Below are 18,819 nucleotides of genomic sequence, written 5' to 3'. Positions count from 1 at the left end.
ACACCTCTCCCTCTCGTTGAGCTTGGCGAAGCCCTGCCGAGATCCCCGCTACTTCCACCACCACGCCGTCGTGCTGCTGGATCTCCATCAACCTCTCCTTCCCCCTTGCTGGATCAAGAAGGAGGAGACATCTCTCCCAACCGTACGTGTGTTGAACGCGGAGGTGCCGTCCATTCGGCGCTAGGATCATCGGTGATTTGGATCTCAACGAGTACGACTCCATCAACCCCATTCTCTTGAACGCTTCCGCTCGCGATCTACAAGGGTATGTAGATGCACTCCTATCTCTCGTTGCTAGATGACTCCATAGATTGATCTTGGTGATGCGTAGAATTTTTTTATTTTCTGCAACGTTCCCCAATAGTGGTATCAGAGCTAGGTCTATGCGTAGTTTCTTTGCACGAGTAGAACATAATTTTGTTGTGGGCGTAGATTTTGTCAATTTAATTGCCACTACTAGTCTTATCTTGTTTCAACGGCATCATGGGATGAAGCGGCCCAGACCGACCTTACACGTACGCTTACGCGAGACAGGTTCCACCGACTGACATGCACTAGTTGCATAAGGTGGCTAGCGGGTGTCTGTCTCTCCCACTTTAGTCGGATCAGATTCGATGAAAAGTGTCCTTATGAAGGGTAAATAGAAATTGGCATATCACGTTGTGGTTTTGGCGTAGGTAAGAATCGTTCTTGCTAGAACCCTATAGCAGCCACGTAAAAACTTGCAACAACAATTAGAGGACGTCTAACTTGTTTTTGTAGCATATGCCTTGTGATGTGATATGGCCAAAAGGATGTGATGAATGAAATATATGTGATGTATGAGATTGATCATGTTCTTGTAATAGGAATCACGACTTGCATGTCGATGAGTATGACAACCGGCAGGAGCCATAGGAGTTGTCTTTATTTATTGTATGACCTGCATGTCACTGAATAACGCCATGTAATTACTTTACTTCTTTGCTAAACCATTAGCCATAGTAGTAGAAGTAATAGTTGGCGAACAAATTCATGGGGACACGATGATGGAGATCATGATGATGGAGATCATGGTGTCATGCCGGTGACGATGATGATCATGGCGCCCCGAAGATGGAGATCAAAGGAGCAAAATGATATTGGCCATATCATGTCACTATTTGATTGCATGTGATGTTTATCATGTTTTTGCATCTTATTTGCTTAGAACGACGGTAGTAAATAAGATGATCCCTCATGACAATTTCAAGAAAGTGTTCCCCCTAACTATGCGCCGTCGCGAAAGTTCGTTGTTTCAAAGCACCACGTGATGATCAGGTGTGATAGATCCTAATGTTCACATACAACGGGTGTAAGCCAGATTTACACATGCAAAACACTTAGGTTGACTTGACGAGCCTAGCATGTACAGACATGGCCTCAGAACACAAGAGACCGAAAGGCCGAACATGAGTCGTATAGAAGATACGATCAACATGAGATGTTCACCGATGATGACTAGTTCGTCTCACGTGATGATCGGACACGGTCTAGTTGACTCGGATCATGTATCACTTAGATGACTAGAGGGATGTCTATCTAATTGGGAGTTCATTAAATAATTTGATTAGATGAACTTAATTATCATGAACTTAGTCTAAATCCTTTGCAAAATGTCTTGTAGATCAAATGGCCCATGCTCATGTCAACCTCAACTTCAACGCGTTCCTAGAGAAAACCAAGCTGAAAGATGATGGCAGCAACTATACGAACTGGGTCCGGAACCTGAGGATCATCCTCATAGCTGCCAAGAAAGCATATGTCCTAGAAGCACCGCTAGGTTAAGCACCCGCCCCAGCGAACCAAGACGTCATGAACGCTTGGCAGTCGCGTGTTGATGATTACTCCCTTGTTCAGTGTGGCATGCTTTACAACTTAGAACCGGGGCTCCAAAAGCGTTTTGAGCAACACGGAGCATATGAGATGTTCCAAGAACTGAAAATGGTTTTCCAAGATCATGCCCGGGTCGAGAGATATGAAGTCTCCGACAAGTTCTACAGTTGTAAGATGGAGGGAAATAGTTCTGTCAGCGAGTGATGACCCGCAAGTATACGGGGTAGTTGTAGCCTCTTTCGATAAGTAAGAGTGTCGAACCCAACGAGGAGCTTAAGGTAGAACAAATACTCTCTCAAGTCCTATCGGCCACAGATACTACTCTATGCACGCTTGACGTTCGCTTTACCTAGAACAAGTATGAAACTAGAAGTACTTTGTAGGTGTGATAGGATAGGTTTGCAAGATAATAAAGAGCACGTAAATAAAAAGTAGGGGCTGTTTAAATAAATATGTAATAAAGTAAATATAGCGAGTGTGGAAAACTGGTGGTAAGAGTTGTGAAATTGTCCCTAAGCAATTGACTATGTTACTAGACCGGTAATCACTATTGCAATTCTATTTGAGGGAGAGGCATAAGCTAACATACTTTCTCTACTTGGATCATATGCACTTATGATTGGAACTCTAGCAAGCATCCGCAACTACTAAAGATTCATTAAGGTAAAACACAACCATAGAATTAAAGCATTAAGTCCCCTTTATTCCATACGCAACAATCCCCTTACTCGGGTTTGTGTTTCAGTCACTCATGCAACCCACTATAAGCGAGTCATGAACACATTGCAACACCCTACAGCGGGAATCCCTCACGCTTGCGCGACACGGAGGGCACCATAGGACAGCACCCATAATAAAACATGCAACTCAAACCAATCATAGCAATTCATCAATCACCGATAGGACAATGAAAATCTACTCAGACATCATAGGATGGCAACACATCATTGGAAAATAATATGAAGCATAAAGCACCATGTTCAAGTAGAGGGTACAGCAGGATGCGGGAGAGTGGACCGCTGAATATAGAAGGGGGAAGCTGATGACCCACAAGTATAGGGGATCTATCGTAGTCCTTTCGATAAGTAAGAGTGTCGAACCCAACGAGGAGCAGAAGGAAATGATAAGCAGTTTTCAGCAAGGTATTTTCTGCAAGTACTGAAATAAGTGGTAACAGATAGTTTTGTGATAAGATAAATTGTAACGAGCAACAAGTAACAAAAGTAAATAAAGTCCAGCGAGGTGGCCCAATCCTTTTTGTAGCAAAGGATAAGCCTGGACAAACTCTTATAATAGGAAAAGCGCTCCCGAGGACACATGGGAATATCGTCAAACTAGTTTTCATCACGCTCATATGATTCACGTTCGGTACTTTGATAGTTTGATATGTGGGTGGACCGGTGCTTGGGTGCTGTTCTACTTGAACAAGCATCCCACTTATGATTAACCTCTATTGCAAGCATCCACAACTACAACGAAAGTATTAATGTAAACCTAACCATAGCATGAAACATATGGATCCAAATCAGACCCTTACGAAGCAACGCATAAACTAGGGTTTAAGCTTCTGTCACTCTAGCAACCCATCATCTACTTATTACTTCCCAATGCCTTCTTCTAGGCCCAAATAATGGTGAAGTGTTATGTAGTCGACGTTCACATAACACCACTAGAGGCTAGACAACATACATCTTATCAAAATATCGAACGAATACCAAATTCACATGACTACTAGTAGCAAGACTTCTCCCTTGTCCTCAGGAACAAACATAACTACTGACAAAGCATATTCATGTTCATAATCAGAGGGGTAATAATGTGCATATAGGATCTGAACATATGATCTTCCACCAAATAAACCAACTAGCATCAACTACAAGGAGTAATCAACACTACTAGCAACCTACTAGCACCAATCCCGGACTTGGAGACAAGAATTGGATACAAGAGATGAACTAGGGTTTGGAGATGAGATGGTGCTGGTGAAGATGTTGATGGATATTGCCCTCTCCCGATGAGAGGAGCGTTGGTGATGATGATGGTGATGATTTCCCCCTCCCGGAGGGAAGTGTCCCCGGCAGAACAGCTCTGCCGGAACCCTAGATTGGTTCCGCCAAGGTTCCGCCTCGTGGCGGCGGAGTCTCGTCCCAAAAGGTTGCTTTTTATTTTTTTTCTCATCGAAAGACTTCATATAGGAGAAGATGGGCATCGGAAAGCCACCAAGGGGCCCACGAGGTAGGGGGGCACGCCCAGGGGGGCGCGCTCCCCACCCTCGTGAGCAGGGTGTGGGCCCCTAGCCTTCATCTTTGGCAACGATTTTTCTTTATTTCTTTTAAGATATTCCGTGGAGTTTTAGGACTTTTGGAGTTGCGCAGAATAGGCCTCCAATATTTGCTCCTTTTCCAGCCCAGAATTCCATATGCCGGCATTCTCCCTATTCATGTAAACCTTGTAAAATAAGAGAGAATAGCCATAAGTATTGTGACATAACGTGAAATAACAGCCCATAATGCAATAAATATTGTCATAAAAGCATGATGCAAAATGGACGTATCAACTCCCCCAAGCTTAGACCTCGCTTGTCCTCAAGAGAAAAGCCGATAACAATAAATATGTCCTCGTGTTTAGAGGTAGAGGCGTCGATAAAAAATAAAATACAGACATGAAGGCATCATGATTATTTTCATAACAGCAACATAAATAGATTTTGTCATATGATTACTCATGTTCAAGTGATGATCTTTTCACAAAGCCAAAGTATGAATTAGAAACCTTATTGAGCACCAATAAATTATAACCTCAGTCATTGAAGCAATTGCAATTTATCATAACATCGGAAAGAGTCTATGTAAGAGCTTAAAAGCAAGTCCACATACTCAACTATCACTTAGTCCTTCATAATTGCTAACACTCACGCAATACTTGTTGTTACGGAGTTTTAATCGGACACAGAGGAAGATAGGGGCTTATAGTTTTGCCCCACAACCTTTTACCTCAAGGGTAATGTCAACAATAATAATTCATGCTCCCCCACATCCAATTAGATATATATATATATATATCATGTTCTTTCCAACATGCTGAGCTTGCCAAAGGATAAAATGAAAAAGGAAAGGTGAAGATCACCGTGACTCTTGCATAAGGTAGAGGATAATAATAAAAGATAGGCCCTTGGCAGAGGGAAGCAGAGGTTGTCATGCGCATTTAGGGTTGATGCACAAAATCTTAATGCAAAAGAACGTCACTTTATATTGCCCCTTGTATGTGAACCTTTATTATGCAGTCTGCCGCTTTTATTGCGTCCACAACAAGTTCGTACAAAGTTTATTTCTCCGCACTAATAAGTCATGCATATTTAGAGAGAAATTTTTATTGCTTACACCGATGACAACTTACTTGAAGGATCTTACTCAATCCATAGGTAGATATGGTGGACTCTCATGGCAAAACTGGTTTAAGGGTATTTGGAAGCACAAGTAGTATTTCTACTTGGTGCTGAGAATTTGGCTAGCATCAGGGGGAAAGGCAAGCTCAACACGTTAGAGGATCCATGACAACATACTTTATCTCAGATGTAAGAAAACATAACTCATTATGTTGTCTTCCTTGTCCAACATCAACTCTTTAGCATGTCATATTTTAATGAGTGCTCCCAATCATAAAAGATGTCAATGATAATATATCTATATGTGAAACCTCTCTTTCCTTATTACTTCCTATTAATTGCAACGATGACCAAAGCTATATTTGCAAACTCCAAACAACCTTTAATCATCATACTCTTTCTATGTGAAGTCATTACTTTCACTAAGATCAATATGAACTCTTTGATTCTTTTTATTATTTTCTTCTATTCGCCCAAGATCATGGCAAAATACTCAAGCCCTTGACTCAACACTAATCTTTATTATATAGCTCACGGACTCGATTACAAGGAAGGATCATAAAGCAAAACTCAAAACTAGATCATGCCATGACTTTATTCTACTAAATCAAGATACTACTAAAAGGATCGAACTACGAAAAACGGTAAAGATAGGAGTTGTGATGGTGATATGATACCAGGGCACCTCCCCCAAGCTTGGCAGTTGCCAAGGGGAGTGCCCATACCCATGTGATTATGTCTCCTTCTTTGTTGTTGGTGGTGGAGGTGTTGTTGATGATGCGAGCTTGTCGTCCACCTTCCATGGCATAGGCTCACCATCATAGAAGGATGATCGAGTCTCCGGAATCCTCAAATATGCAGCCAAACTCATCCTTTTGAATCTATATTCATACTCACAGTTTTGGTTTTGCAGATCATAGATTTGGGCTTGGAGGTGCTCGATCTTCTCATGTAGCTTGAAGATGGCCTCCTCGGTCTTCTTGGCATCCGGCTCGTAGTTGTTGGTGAACTGCGCGAGCATCTTGTGGGTAGCGTTGATTCCACGCTCCAGCATCCCCTGGCACTTGAAAACTTGTTGCTCCATTGCTTCGAGCCTTGACTCCATGCTTCCGATTCCCTTTGGTCCCTCAACATCGCGGATGTGCAGCAACCCATCACGCATCTCAATGGTTTGAGGGTGTCGCAGCACCTCCGCGAGGTAAGGGTTGATAACCTTTTCGAAGAACTTGTCCTTGGAAGCACTTGGGGTCGTCATAATGATCTAGACCTATCAGAAAAACAGCTCGAAACAAAAACAGAGGATATTTGCGTGATACGAGAGTCAAAACCTTCGGGAGTATATACGTATCATGCAAGAAAACGGAGTCCCAAGGGCACACGAGGTGCTCACGAGGTAGGGGGCGCACCCAGGGGGTAGGGCGCGCCCTCCACCCTCGTGGAGGCTTCGTGTCCTCCCCGGGCTGCTACTTATTTTTTCTATTTTTCTAAATATTCCAAAACGGAGAAATATTGCCTTAAAAATTGTTTTGGAGTCGGTTTACTTACTGTACCACATACCTATTCCTTTTCAGAGTCTGAAACGGGCTGGAAAGTGTCCCTTATGTATTCCTCTGGGGTTACGATTTCAATAATATTAGTTTCAACGTTTATGGGATTACCTGAAATATAGTGTTTAATCCTTTGACCGTTTACCACCTTCGGATTTGTGCCTGCAAAGCTGTTGATTTTTATGGCACCGGAACGATAGACCTCCTCGATAACGTAGGGACCTTCCCATTTGGAGAGAAGTTTTCCTGCAAAAAAACTTAAACGAGAGTTGTATAGCAATACATAATCACCTACATTAAACTCACGCTTTTGTATCCTTTTGTCATGCCATCTTTTGACTTTTTCTTTAAACAACTTGGCATTTTCATAAGCTTGGGTTCTCCATTCATCAAGTGAGCTAATATCAAATAACCTCTTCTCACCTGCAAGTTTGAAATCGTAGTTGAGCTCTTTAATAGCCCAGTATGCCTTATGTTCTAGTTCGAGAGGTAAGTGACAAGCTTTTCCTTTAACCATTTTATACGGAGACATACCCATAGGATTTTTATATGCAGTTCTATAGGCCCATAATGCGTCATCCAGTTTCTTGGACCAATTCTTTCTAGACCTATTGACAGTCTTTTGCAAAATTAATTTCAGCTCTCTATTGCTCAATTCTACCTGACCACTAGACTACGGGTGATATGGAGATGCAATTCTATGATTAACATCGTATTTAGCAAGCATCTTACGGAAAGCACCATGAATAAAGTGTGAACCACCATCAGTCATTAAATATCTAGGGACTCCAAACCTCGGAAAAATAACTTCCTTAAGCATTTTAATAGAAGTGTTATGATCAGCATTACTAGTTGGAATAGCCTCTACCCACTTAGTAACGTAATCAACAGCAACTAAAATATGAGTATATCCATTAGAGGCAGGAAAAGGTCCCATATAATCAAAGCCCCAAACATCAAATGGTTCAATAACAAGTGAATAATTCATGGGCATTTCTTGACGTCTACTAATATTACCAATTCTTTGACATTCATCGCAAGACAAAACAAACTTACGGGCATCCTTGAAGAGAGTAGGCCAATAAAAACCGGATTGCAGTACCTTATGTGCAGTTCTATCTCCAGCGTGGTGTCCTCCATAAGCTTCGGAGTGACTCTTGCATAGGATCTGTTCCTGTTCATGCTCAGGTACACAGTGTCTAATAACACCATCTACTCCTTCTTTATAAAGATGTGGGTCATCGCAAAAGTAATGTCGCAAGTCATAGAAAAACTTTTTCTTTTGTTGGTATGTGAAGCTAGGTGGTATAAATTTAGCAACAATATAATTAGCATAATCAGCATACCAAGGAGTGCTACGAGAAGTGCTTATGACATTTAATTGTTCATCAGGAAAGCTATCATCAATAGTAGTGGGTCATCAAGAACGTTCTCTAACCTAGACAAGTTGTCTGCAACGGGGTTCTCAGCTCCCTTTCTATCAACAATATGCAAATCAAATTCTTGCAGCAGGAGAACCCATCTAATGAGTCTAGGTTTTGCATCTTTCATTTCCATAAGATATTTAATAGCAGCATGATCAGTGTGAATAGTTACTTTAGAATCAACAATATAAGGTCTAAACTTATCACAAGCAAACACAACTGCTAAAAGTTCCTTTTCGGTAGTAGCATAATTTCTTTGAGCACTGTCTAGAGTCTTACTAGCATAATGGATAACATTTAATTTTTATCGACTCTTTGCCCTAGAACAGCACCTACAGCATAATCACTAGCATCACACATAATTTCAAAAGGTAAATTCCAATCAGGTGGCTGAACAACAGGTGTAGAGACTAATGCCTTCTTAAGTATTTCAAATGCTTCTACACAATCATCATCAAAGACAAATGGTACATCTTTTTGTAATAAATTAGTCAAAGGCTGAGAGATTTTTGAGAAGTCCTTAATGAACCTCCTATAAAATCCGGCGTGACCAAGGAAACTTCTTATAACTTTGATGTCCTTGGGACATGGCATCTTTTCAATAGCATCAACCTTGGCTTTATCAACTTCAATACCTCTTTCAGAAACTTTGTGCCCCAAGACAATACCTTCATTAACCATAAAGTGGCACTTTTCGCAATTCAAGACAAGATTAGTTTCTTCACATCTCTGCGAAACTCGAGCAAGATTTCTCAAGCAATCATCAAAAGAGGAACCATAGATGGAAAAGTCGTCCATGAAAACCTCACAAATTTTCTAGCATAAGTCAGAGAATATAGCCATCATGCATCTTTGAAAGGTAGCAGGTGCATTACATAAACCGAAAGGCATACGTCTATAAGCAAAAGTACCAAAAGGGCATGTAAAAGTAGGCTTTGATTGATCTTTAGCCAACACAGGTATTTGAGAAAAAACGGAATAACCATCTAGAAAGCAATAGTGTGTATGTTTGCATAATCTTTCTAGCACTTGATCAATAAAAGGTAAGGGGTAATGATCTTTCTTAGTAGCCTTATTTAATTTGCGGAAATCAATTACCATCCTATAACCTGTGATGATTCTTTGTGGAATCAATTCATCTTTATCATTAGGGACAACAGTAATACCTCCCTTCTTAGGGACACAATGGACAGGACTTACCCGCTGACTATCAGCAACGGGATAAATTATACCTGTCTCCAGAAGCTTGAGTATTTCCTTTCTTACCACTTCTTTCATTTTAGGATTCAAACTTCGTTGAGGATCACAAACTGGTTTCGCATCAGCTTCCAAATTTATTTTATGTTGACATAGAGTGGGACTGATGCCCTTAAGATCATCCAGAGTATATCCAATAGCAGCACGGTGCTTCTTCAGAGTTTTCAATAATCTTTCTTCTTCATGTTCTGAAAGGTTAGCACTAATAATAACAGGATATATTTTCTTTTCATCAAGATAAGCATATTTAAGATTATCAGGCAACGGTTTAAGCTCAAACACGGGATCACCCTTGGGTGGAGGAGGATCCCCTAGGATTTCAACAGGCAAATTGTGTTGCAGAATAGGTTCCTGTTTAAAGAATACTTCATCTATTTCCCTTCTTTCATTCATGAACATATCATTTTCATGGTCTAGCAAATAGTGTTCTAAAGGATCACTAGGAGGTACAGCAAAAGAAGCAAGACCAATAATCTCATCTTTACTAGGCAATTCTTCCTCACGATGTTGTTTACTAAATTTAGAGAAATTAAACTCATGAACCATATCATCCAAGCCAACAGTAACAACATTCTTTTTGCAGTCTACCGTAGCATTAACAGTATTCAAGAAGGGTCTACCAAATATAATGGGACAAAAGCTATCTTGTGGAGAACCAAGAACAAGAAAATCAGTGGGATATTTGGTTTTCCCACACAAGACTTCAACATCTCTAACAATTCCCACTGGTGAAATAGTATCTCTATTGGCAAGTTTAATTGTAACATCAATTTCTTCTAACCCAGCAGGTGCAATATCATGCATAATTTCTTTGTATAAGTCAATGGGTATTACACTAGCACTAGCACCCATATCACATAAGCCATGATAACAATGATCTCCTATTTTAACAGAAATAACAGGCATGCCTACCACATGTCTATGTTTATCTCTATCACAAGGTTTAGCAATTCTAGCAGTTTCACCCTAGAATTGAATAACATGCCCATCAATATTATCAGACAAGAGATCTTTAACAATAGCAATATTGGGTTCTACTTTGACTTGCTCACGAGGTGTATAAGTTCTAATATTGCTTTTACAAACAACAGTTGAAGCTTTCGCATGATCCTTCATTCTAACAGGGAAAGGCGGTTTCTCAACATAAGAAGTGGGAACAATAGGATCATTATACGTGACAGTCTTTTCTTCAACTTTAATAGGTGCAGCTACTTTTACTTCTATGGGAGGATGATATTTAAACCACTTCTCCTTGGGGAGATCAACATAAGTAGCAAAAGATTCACAGAAAGAAGCTACTATCTCAGAGTCAAGTCCATATTTAGTGCTAAACTTACGGAAAATATCGGTATCCATAAAAGATTTAACACAATCAAACTTAGGTGTCATACCTGACTCCTTACCTTCGTCGAGGTCCCAATCTTCAGAGTTGCGTTTAATTCTATCCAATAAATTCCATCTAAATTCAATAGCCTTCATCATAAAAGAGCCAGCACAAGAAGTATCGAGCATGGTGCGATTGTTTTCAGAAAGCCGAGCATAAAAACTTTGCATAATCACTTCTCTTGCGAGCTCATGATTGGGGCATGAATATAACATTGATTTAAGCCTCCCCCAAGCTTGAGCGATGCTTTCTCCTTCGCGAGGCCAAAAATTATATATATAATTGCGATCAAGATGAACAAGATGCATAGGGTAATACTTTTGATGAAATTCCAATTTCAATCTTTTATAGTTCCATGATCTCATATCATCACATAGCCTGTACCATGTCAATGCGTCTCCCTTCAAAGATAAAGGGAAAGCCTTCTTCTTAACATCATCATCGGGTATACCTGCAAGCTTAAATAGTCCACAAACATCATCCACATATCGTAGATGTTCATCAGGATGCTTTGTTCCATCTCCTGTAAAAGTGTTAGCTAGCAGTTTTTCCATCAAACCCGAAGGAATCTCAAAAGGAGTTTCATTTTCAATAGGTTGAGTAGGTTGAGTAGGTTGAGGAGCAACTCTTTGCTCTACTGGACGGGGTGAAGATACCCCGAACAAGCCCCTTAGGCAATTACTTTCCATAGTAACAAGTGAAAGAAAATTTCAGCACACTATATAAATTTTTCCTTACCAAATTCCACCTACCAAAGGCGCTTCACTCCCCGGAAACGGCGCCAGAAAAGAGTCTTGATGACCCACAAGTATAGGGGATCTATCGTAGTCCTTTCAATAAGTAAGAGTGTCGAACCCAACGAGGAGCAGAAGGAAATGATAAGCAGTTTTCATCAAGGTATTTTCTGCAAGTACTGAAATAAGTGGTAACAGATAGTTTTGTGATAAGATAAATTGTAACGAGCAACAAGTAACAAAAGTAAATAAAGTGTAGCAAGGTGGCCCAATCCTTTTTGTAGCAAAGTACAAGCCTGGACAAACTCTTATAATAGGAAAAGCACTCCCGAGGACACATGGGAATATCGTCAAGCTAGTTTTCATCATGCTCATATGATTCGCGTTAGGTACTTTGATAGTTTGATATGTGGGTGGACCGGTGCTTGGGTGCTCTTCTTACTTGAACAAGCATCCCACTTATGATTAACCTCTATTGCAAGCGCCCGCAACTACAACAAAAGTATTAAGGTAAACCTAACCATAGCATGAAACATATGGATCCAAATCAGCCCCTTACGAAGCAACACATAAACTAGGGTTTAAGATTCTATCACTCTAGCAACCCATCATCTACTTATTACTTCCCAATGCCTTCCTCTAGGCCCAAATAATGGTGAAGTGTTATGTAGTCGACGTTCACATAACACCACTAGAGGCTAGACAACATACATCTTATCAAAATATCGAGCGAATACCAAATTCACATGACTACTAGTAGCAAGACTTCTCCCTTGTCCTCAGGAACAAACGTAACTACTCACAAAGCATATTCATGTTCATAATCAGAGGGGTAATAATGTGCATATAGGATCTGAACATATGATATTCCACCAAATAAACCAACTAGCATCAACTACAAGGAGTAATCAACACTACTAGCAACCTACTAGCACCAATCCCGGACTTGGAGACAAGAATTGGATACAAGAGATGAACTAGGGTTTGGAGATGAGATGGTTCTAGTGAAGATGTTGATGGAGATTGCCCTCTCCCGATGAGAGGAGCATTGGTGATGATGATGGTGATGATTTCCCCCTCCCGGAGGGAAGTGTCCCCGGCAGAACAGCTCTGCCGGAGCCCTAGATTGGTTCCGCCAAGGTTCCGCCTCGTGGCGCCGGAGTCTCGTCCTGAAAGGTTGCTTTTTATTTTTTTTCTCATCGAAAGACTTCATAAAGGAGAAGATGGGCGTCGGAGAGCCACCAGGGGGCTCACGAGGTAGGGGCGCGCCCAGGGGGGTGCCCCCCACCCTCGTGAGCAGGGTGTGGCCCCTTGGCCTTCATCTTTGGCGACGATTTTTCTTTATTTCTTTTAAGATATTCCGTGGAGTTTCAGGACTTTTGGAGTTGCGCAGAATAGGCCTCCAATATTTGCTCCTTTTTCATCCCAGAATTCCAGCTGCCGGCATTCTCCCTCTTCATGTAAACCTTGTAAAATAAGAGAGAATAGCCATAAGTATTGTGACATAACGTGAAATAACATCCCATAATGCAATAAATATTGTCATAAAAGCATGATGCAAAATGGACGTATTAGAAGGTGATAGAGATGTTGGTGAAGATGACGGTGGTGTTGGTGAAGATCGCGGTGATGATGATGGCCCCCGGCAGCGCTCCGGCGCCACCGGAAGCAAGGGGGAGAGAGGCCCCCTTCTTCTTCTTCTTCTTCCTTGACCTCCTCCCTAGATGGGAGAAGGGTTTCCCCTCTGGTCCTTGGCTCCCATGGCGTGGGAGGGGCGAGAGCCCCTCCGAGATTGGATCTATCTCTCTGTTTTTGCGTTCTCTGTTTCTATCCCTTCACCATTTCCTTTATATTTGGAGATCCATAACTCCGATTGGGGTGAAAATTTCGCCCAGATCTTTCTCATAAAATTAGTTTTCTTGCGCCAAAAGAAGAGCGTCAACCGCCTTATGGGTGGCCCACGAGAGCCCAGGGCGCGCCTGCCTCCCGGGGGCGCGGCCCCCTGTCTCGTGGCCACCCTGGACACTGTTTTGCGTTGATTTTACTTCCCAAAAATCATAAATATTCCAAAAAAAAATCTCCGTCCGTTTTTATACCGTTTGATATTGGGTTTCTGCGAAACAAAAAACATGCAACAGACAGGAACTGGCACTGGGCACTGGATCAATATGTTAGTCCCAAAAAATAGTATAAAAAATTGCCAAAAGTATATAAAAGTTGAATAATATTGGCATGGAACAATCAAAATTATAGATACAACAGAGACGTATCAGCATCCCCAAGCTTAAATCCTCCTCGTCCTCGAGTAGGTAAATGATAAAAAAGATAATTTTTTATGTGGAATGCTACCTAGCATAATCTTGATCATATGTCTAATCATGGCATAAATATTAAGACACGAGTGATTCAAAGCAATAGTCTATCATTTGACATAAAAACAATAATACTTCGAGCGTACCAATAAAGCAATCATGTCTTTTCAAAACAACAAGGCCAAAGCAAGCTTATCCCTACAAAATCATACAGTTTGGCCATGCTTCATTTTCGTCACACAAAATGCTCCCATCATGCACAACCCCGATGATGAGCCGAGCAATTGGTTCATACTTTTTAACGCGCTTCAGCTTTTTCAACCCTCACGCAATACATGAGCGCAAGCCATGGATATAGCACTATAGGTGGAATAGAATATAATGATGGAGGTTATGTGGAGAAGACAAAAGGGAGAAAGTCTCACATCGACGCGGCTAATCAACGGGCTATGGAGATGCCCATCAATTGATGTCAATGTGAGGAGTAGGGATTTCCATGCAACGGATGCACTAGAGCTATAAGTGTATGAAAGCTCAACAAAAGAAACTAAGTGGGTGTGCATCCAACTTGCTTACTTATGAAGACCTAGGGCATTTGAGGAAGCCCATCGTTGGAATATACAAGCCAAGTTCTATAATGAAAATTCCCACTAGTATATGAAAGTGACAACATAGGAGACAATCTATATGAAGAACATGGTGCTACTTTGAAGAACAAGTGTGGAAAAAGGATAGTAACATTGCCCCTTTTTTCTTTTTTTCTTTTTTTCTTTTTTTTCTTTTTGTGTGGGCTTCTTTGGCCCCCTTTTTTTATTTAGGCTTCTTTGGCCTTCCCCTTTTTTCTTTTTTTATTTTTTTCTTTTTTTCTATTTTTTTATGGGGCAATGCTCTATAATGATGATCATCACACTTTTATTTACTTACAACTCAATACTACAACTCGATACTAGAACAAAGATATGACTCTATATGAATGCTTCCGGCGGTGTACCGGGATGTGCAATGATCTAGCGAAGCAATGACATCAAAAATGGACAAGCCATGAAAACATCATGCTAGCTATCTTACGATCATGCAAAGCAATATGAAAATAAATGCTCAAGTCATGTATATGATGATGATGGAAGTTGCATGGCAATATATCTCGGAATGGCTATGGAAATGCCATAATAGGTAGGTATGGTGGCTGTTTTGAGGAAGATATAATGAGGCTTATGTGTCATAGAGCGTATCATATCACGGGGTTTGGATGCACCGGCGAAGTTTGCACCGACTCTCGAGGTGAGAAAGGGCAATGCACGGTACCGAAGAGGCTAGCAATGATGGAAAGGTAAAAGTGCGTATAATGCATGGACTCACATTAGTCATAAAGAACTCATATACTTATTGCAAAAGTTTATTAGCCCTCGAAGCAAAGTACTACTACGCATGCCCCTAGGGGGATAGATTGGTAGGAAAAGACCATCGCTCGTCCCCGACTGCCACTCATAAGGAAGACAATCAAAGAAACACCCCATGCTTCAAATTTGTCACACAACGGTTACCATACGTGCATGCTACGGGACTTGCAAACCTCAACACAAGTGTCTCTACAATCCACAACCACCCACTAGCATGACTCTAATATCACCATCTTTATATCGCAAAACTATTGCAAGGAATCAAACATATCATATTCAGCGATCTACAAGTTTATGTAGGATTTTATGACTAACCAGGTGAATGACCAATTCTTGTCATCTCACTAAAAAGATATAAGTGAAGCAAGAGAGTTTAATTCTTTCTACAAAAGATATGCCCACACTCTAACAAATATAAGTGAAGCAAAAGAGCATTCTACAAATGGCGGTTGTCTATATGAAGAGAAACAGGCAATCCAAACTTCAAATGATATAAGTGAAGCACATGAAGCATTCTATAAAGCCATACTCAAAAGATTTAAGTGAAGTGCAATGAGCATTCTATAAATCAACCAAGGACTATCTCATACCAGCATGGTGCATAGAAGAAAAATGAAAACTAAATGCAGAAGACGCTCCAAGACTTGCACATAATGCATGAACGAAACGAATTCGAAAACATACCGAAACTTGTTGAAGAAAGAGGGGATGCCTTCCGAGGCATCCCCAAGCTTAGACGCTTGAGTCTCCTTGAATATTTACTTGGGGTGCCTTGAGCATCCCCAACCTTGAGCTCTTGCCTCTCTTCCTTTTCCTCATATCGAGACCTCCTCGTTTAGACACTTCATCCACACAAAACTTCAACAGAAAACTCGGTAAGATCCGTTAGTATAATAAAGCAAATCACCACTCTAAGTATTGTAGAAAGCCAATTCATATTTTATTTTTGCATTGTGTCTAGTGTAATATAACTTTTTCATGGCTTAAATCCACTGATATAAATTGATAGATTCATCAAAACAAGCAAACTATGCATCAAAAACAGAATCTGTCAAAAACAGAACAGTCTGTAGCAATCTGAACATTCACCATACTTCTGGTACCCCAAAAATTCTACCAAAATTAGGAAAAATAAACAAGTTGTATAGAAAGCCAGATCAAAAACTAATCAGAACCATTTGACGTTCCAGTTAAAAATGTAAAATCGAGCACTACAGCCAAAATTTCTGTCCTGCACCGTACAAACTAACAAGCATTGTAAACATCCTAAAGGCAAACCTTGGCACATTATTTTTATAATACAATGGAATTGTACAAGGGGATAATTATTTTTGATGAAAAGTTTCTGTAATCAAGATTCACAAAGTTTCCGTGAGCATGAACAAAGTTCAAGGCTAGCTCCCACTTCAACAATGCTTGTCTTTCTCACTTTCAATTTCCTTTTTGAAAAGTTTTAGGTTCCCCTCTTTATTTATTTTTTGTTTTTAAACTATAAGAAAGCACTCAACAGAAATAAATGACTCTCTAAAACTTCCGGGTTGTCTCCCTGGCAGCGCTTTCTTTAAAGCCATTAAGCTAGGCATATAGTTCTCAAGTAATGGATCCACCTGGATCCCAAGGTATATCAAAGCCAATTTTAATTAACAATGATTTTTAGTTTAGTAGTGAGCACAAGGTAACTAATAACCCACAGGTATAGGGGATCGCAACAGTTTTCGAGGGTAGAGTATTCAACCCAAATTTATTGATTCGACGCAAGCGGAGCCAAAGAATATTCTCAAGTATTAGCAGCTGAGTTGTCAATTCAACCACACCTGGAAACTTAGTATCTGCATTAAAGTGCTTAGTAGCAAAGTAATATGATAGTGGTGGTAACGGTAACAAAAGTAAAGACAAAAGTGATGTTTTTGGTATTTCGTAGTGATTGTAACAGTAGCAACGGAAAAATAAATAAGCGAGAACCAGTATACGGAAAACTCGTAGGCACCGGATCAGTGATGGATAATTATGCCCGATGTGGTTCGTCGTGTAACAGTCATAACATAGGGTGACACAAAACTAGCTCCAATTCATCAATGTAATGTAGGCATGTATTCTGAATATAGTCATATGTGCTTATGGAAAATAACTTGCATGACATCTTTTGTCCTACCCTCCCGTGGCAGCGGGGTCCTATTGGAAACTAAGGGATATTAAGGCCTCCTTTTAATAGAGAACCGGAACAAAGCATTAGCACATAGTGAATACATGAACTCCTCAAACTATGGTCATCACCGGGAGTGGTCCCGATTATTGTCACTTCGGGGTTGCCGGATCATAACACATAGTAGGTGACTATAGACTTGCAAGATAGGATCAAGAACTCACATATATTCATGAAAACATAATAGGTTTAGATCTGAAATCATGGCACTCGGGCCCTAGTGACAAGCATTAAGCATAGCAAAGTCATAGCAACATCAATCTCAGAACATAGTGGATACTAGGGATCAAACCCTAACAAGGCTAACTCGATTACATGATAAATCTCATCCAACCCATCACCGTCCAGCAAGCCTACGATGGAATTACTCACGCACGGTGGTGAGCATCATGAAATTGGTGATGGAGGATGGTTGATGATGACGACGGCGATGAATCCCCCTCTCTGGAGCCCTGAACGGACTCCAGATCAGCCCTCCCGAGAGAGATTAGGGCTTGGCGGCGGCTCCGTATTGTAAAATGCGATGATTTCTTCTCTCTGATTTTTTTCTCCCAGAAAGCCAATATATGGAGTTGGAGTTGGCGTCGGAGGGTCTCCAGGGGGCCCACGAGGTAGGGGGCGCGCCCAGGGGGAGGGGGCACGCCCCCCACCCTCGTGGACAGGGTGTGAGCCCCCTGGTCTTCATCTTTCGCGAGGATTTTTTATTATTTATTCTAAGATATTCCGTGGAGTTTCAGGTCATTCCGAGAACTTTTGTTTTCTGCACAAAAAACAACATCATGGCAATTCTGCTGAAAACAGCGTCAGTCCGGGTTAGTTCCATTCAAATCATACAAGTTAGAGTCCAAAACAAGGGCAAAAGTGTTTGGAAAAGTAGATATGACGGAGACGTATCAGTAACATATATCATGCAACAACGAAGTCTAACTCTCTGTCTATGCATCGACATGTCATAAAAGAACAATTCATGCACACATAGTAAAGGCCAATGCATAGTATAAGCAGTTTCTTGCAATTTCATAGTATGGGAAACATAGAGAGGTGGAGAAATAGTTCCTCTCTCATAATAATTGCAAGTAGGAGCAGCAAGCATATGCATATTACATTCATCAAAATCATCATGTGCAACGGTAAAAGGCAATCCATCAATATAATCCTTAATAAGCACAAACTTCTGTGATATAGTGTAGTAGGGAGAATTCAAAAAGATAATAGGACTATCATGCGTGGGTGCAATAGCAACAATTTCATGTTTAGCATAAGGAACTATAGAAAGTTCATCTCCATAAGCATAATTCATATTGGCATCTTGGCCACAA

This window comes from Triticum dicoccoides, chromosome 5B (assembly GCF_002162155.2).
Source record: "Triticum dicoccoides isolate Atlit2015 ecotype Zavitan chromosome 5B, WEW_v2.0, whole genome shotgun sequence".
Lineage (NCBI taxonomy): Eukaryota > Viridiplantae > Streptophyta > Magnoliopsida > Poales > Poaceae > Triticum > Triticum dicoccoides.
This window is presented reverse-complemented; position numbering follows the sequence as displayed.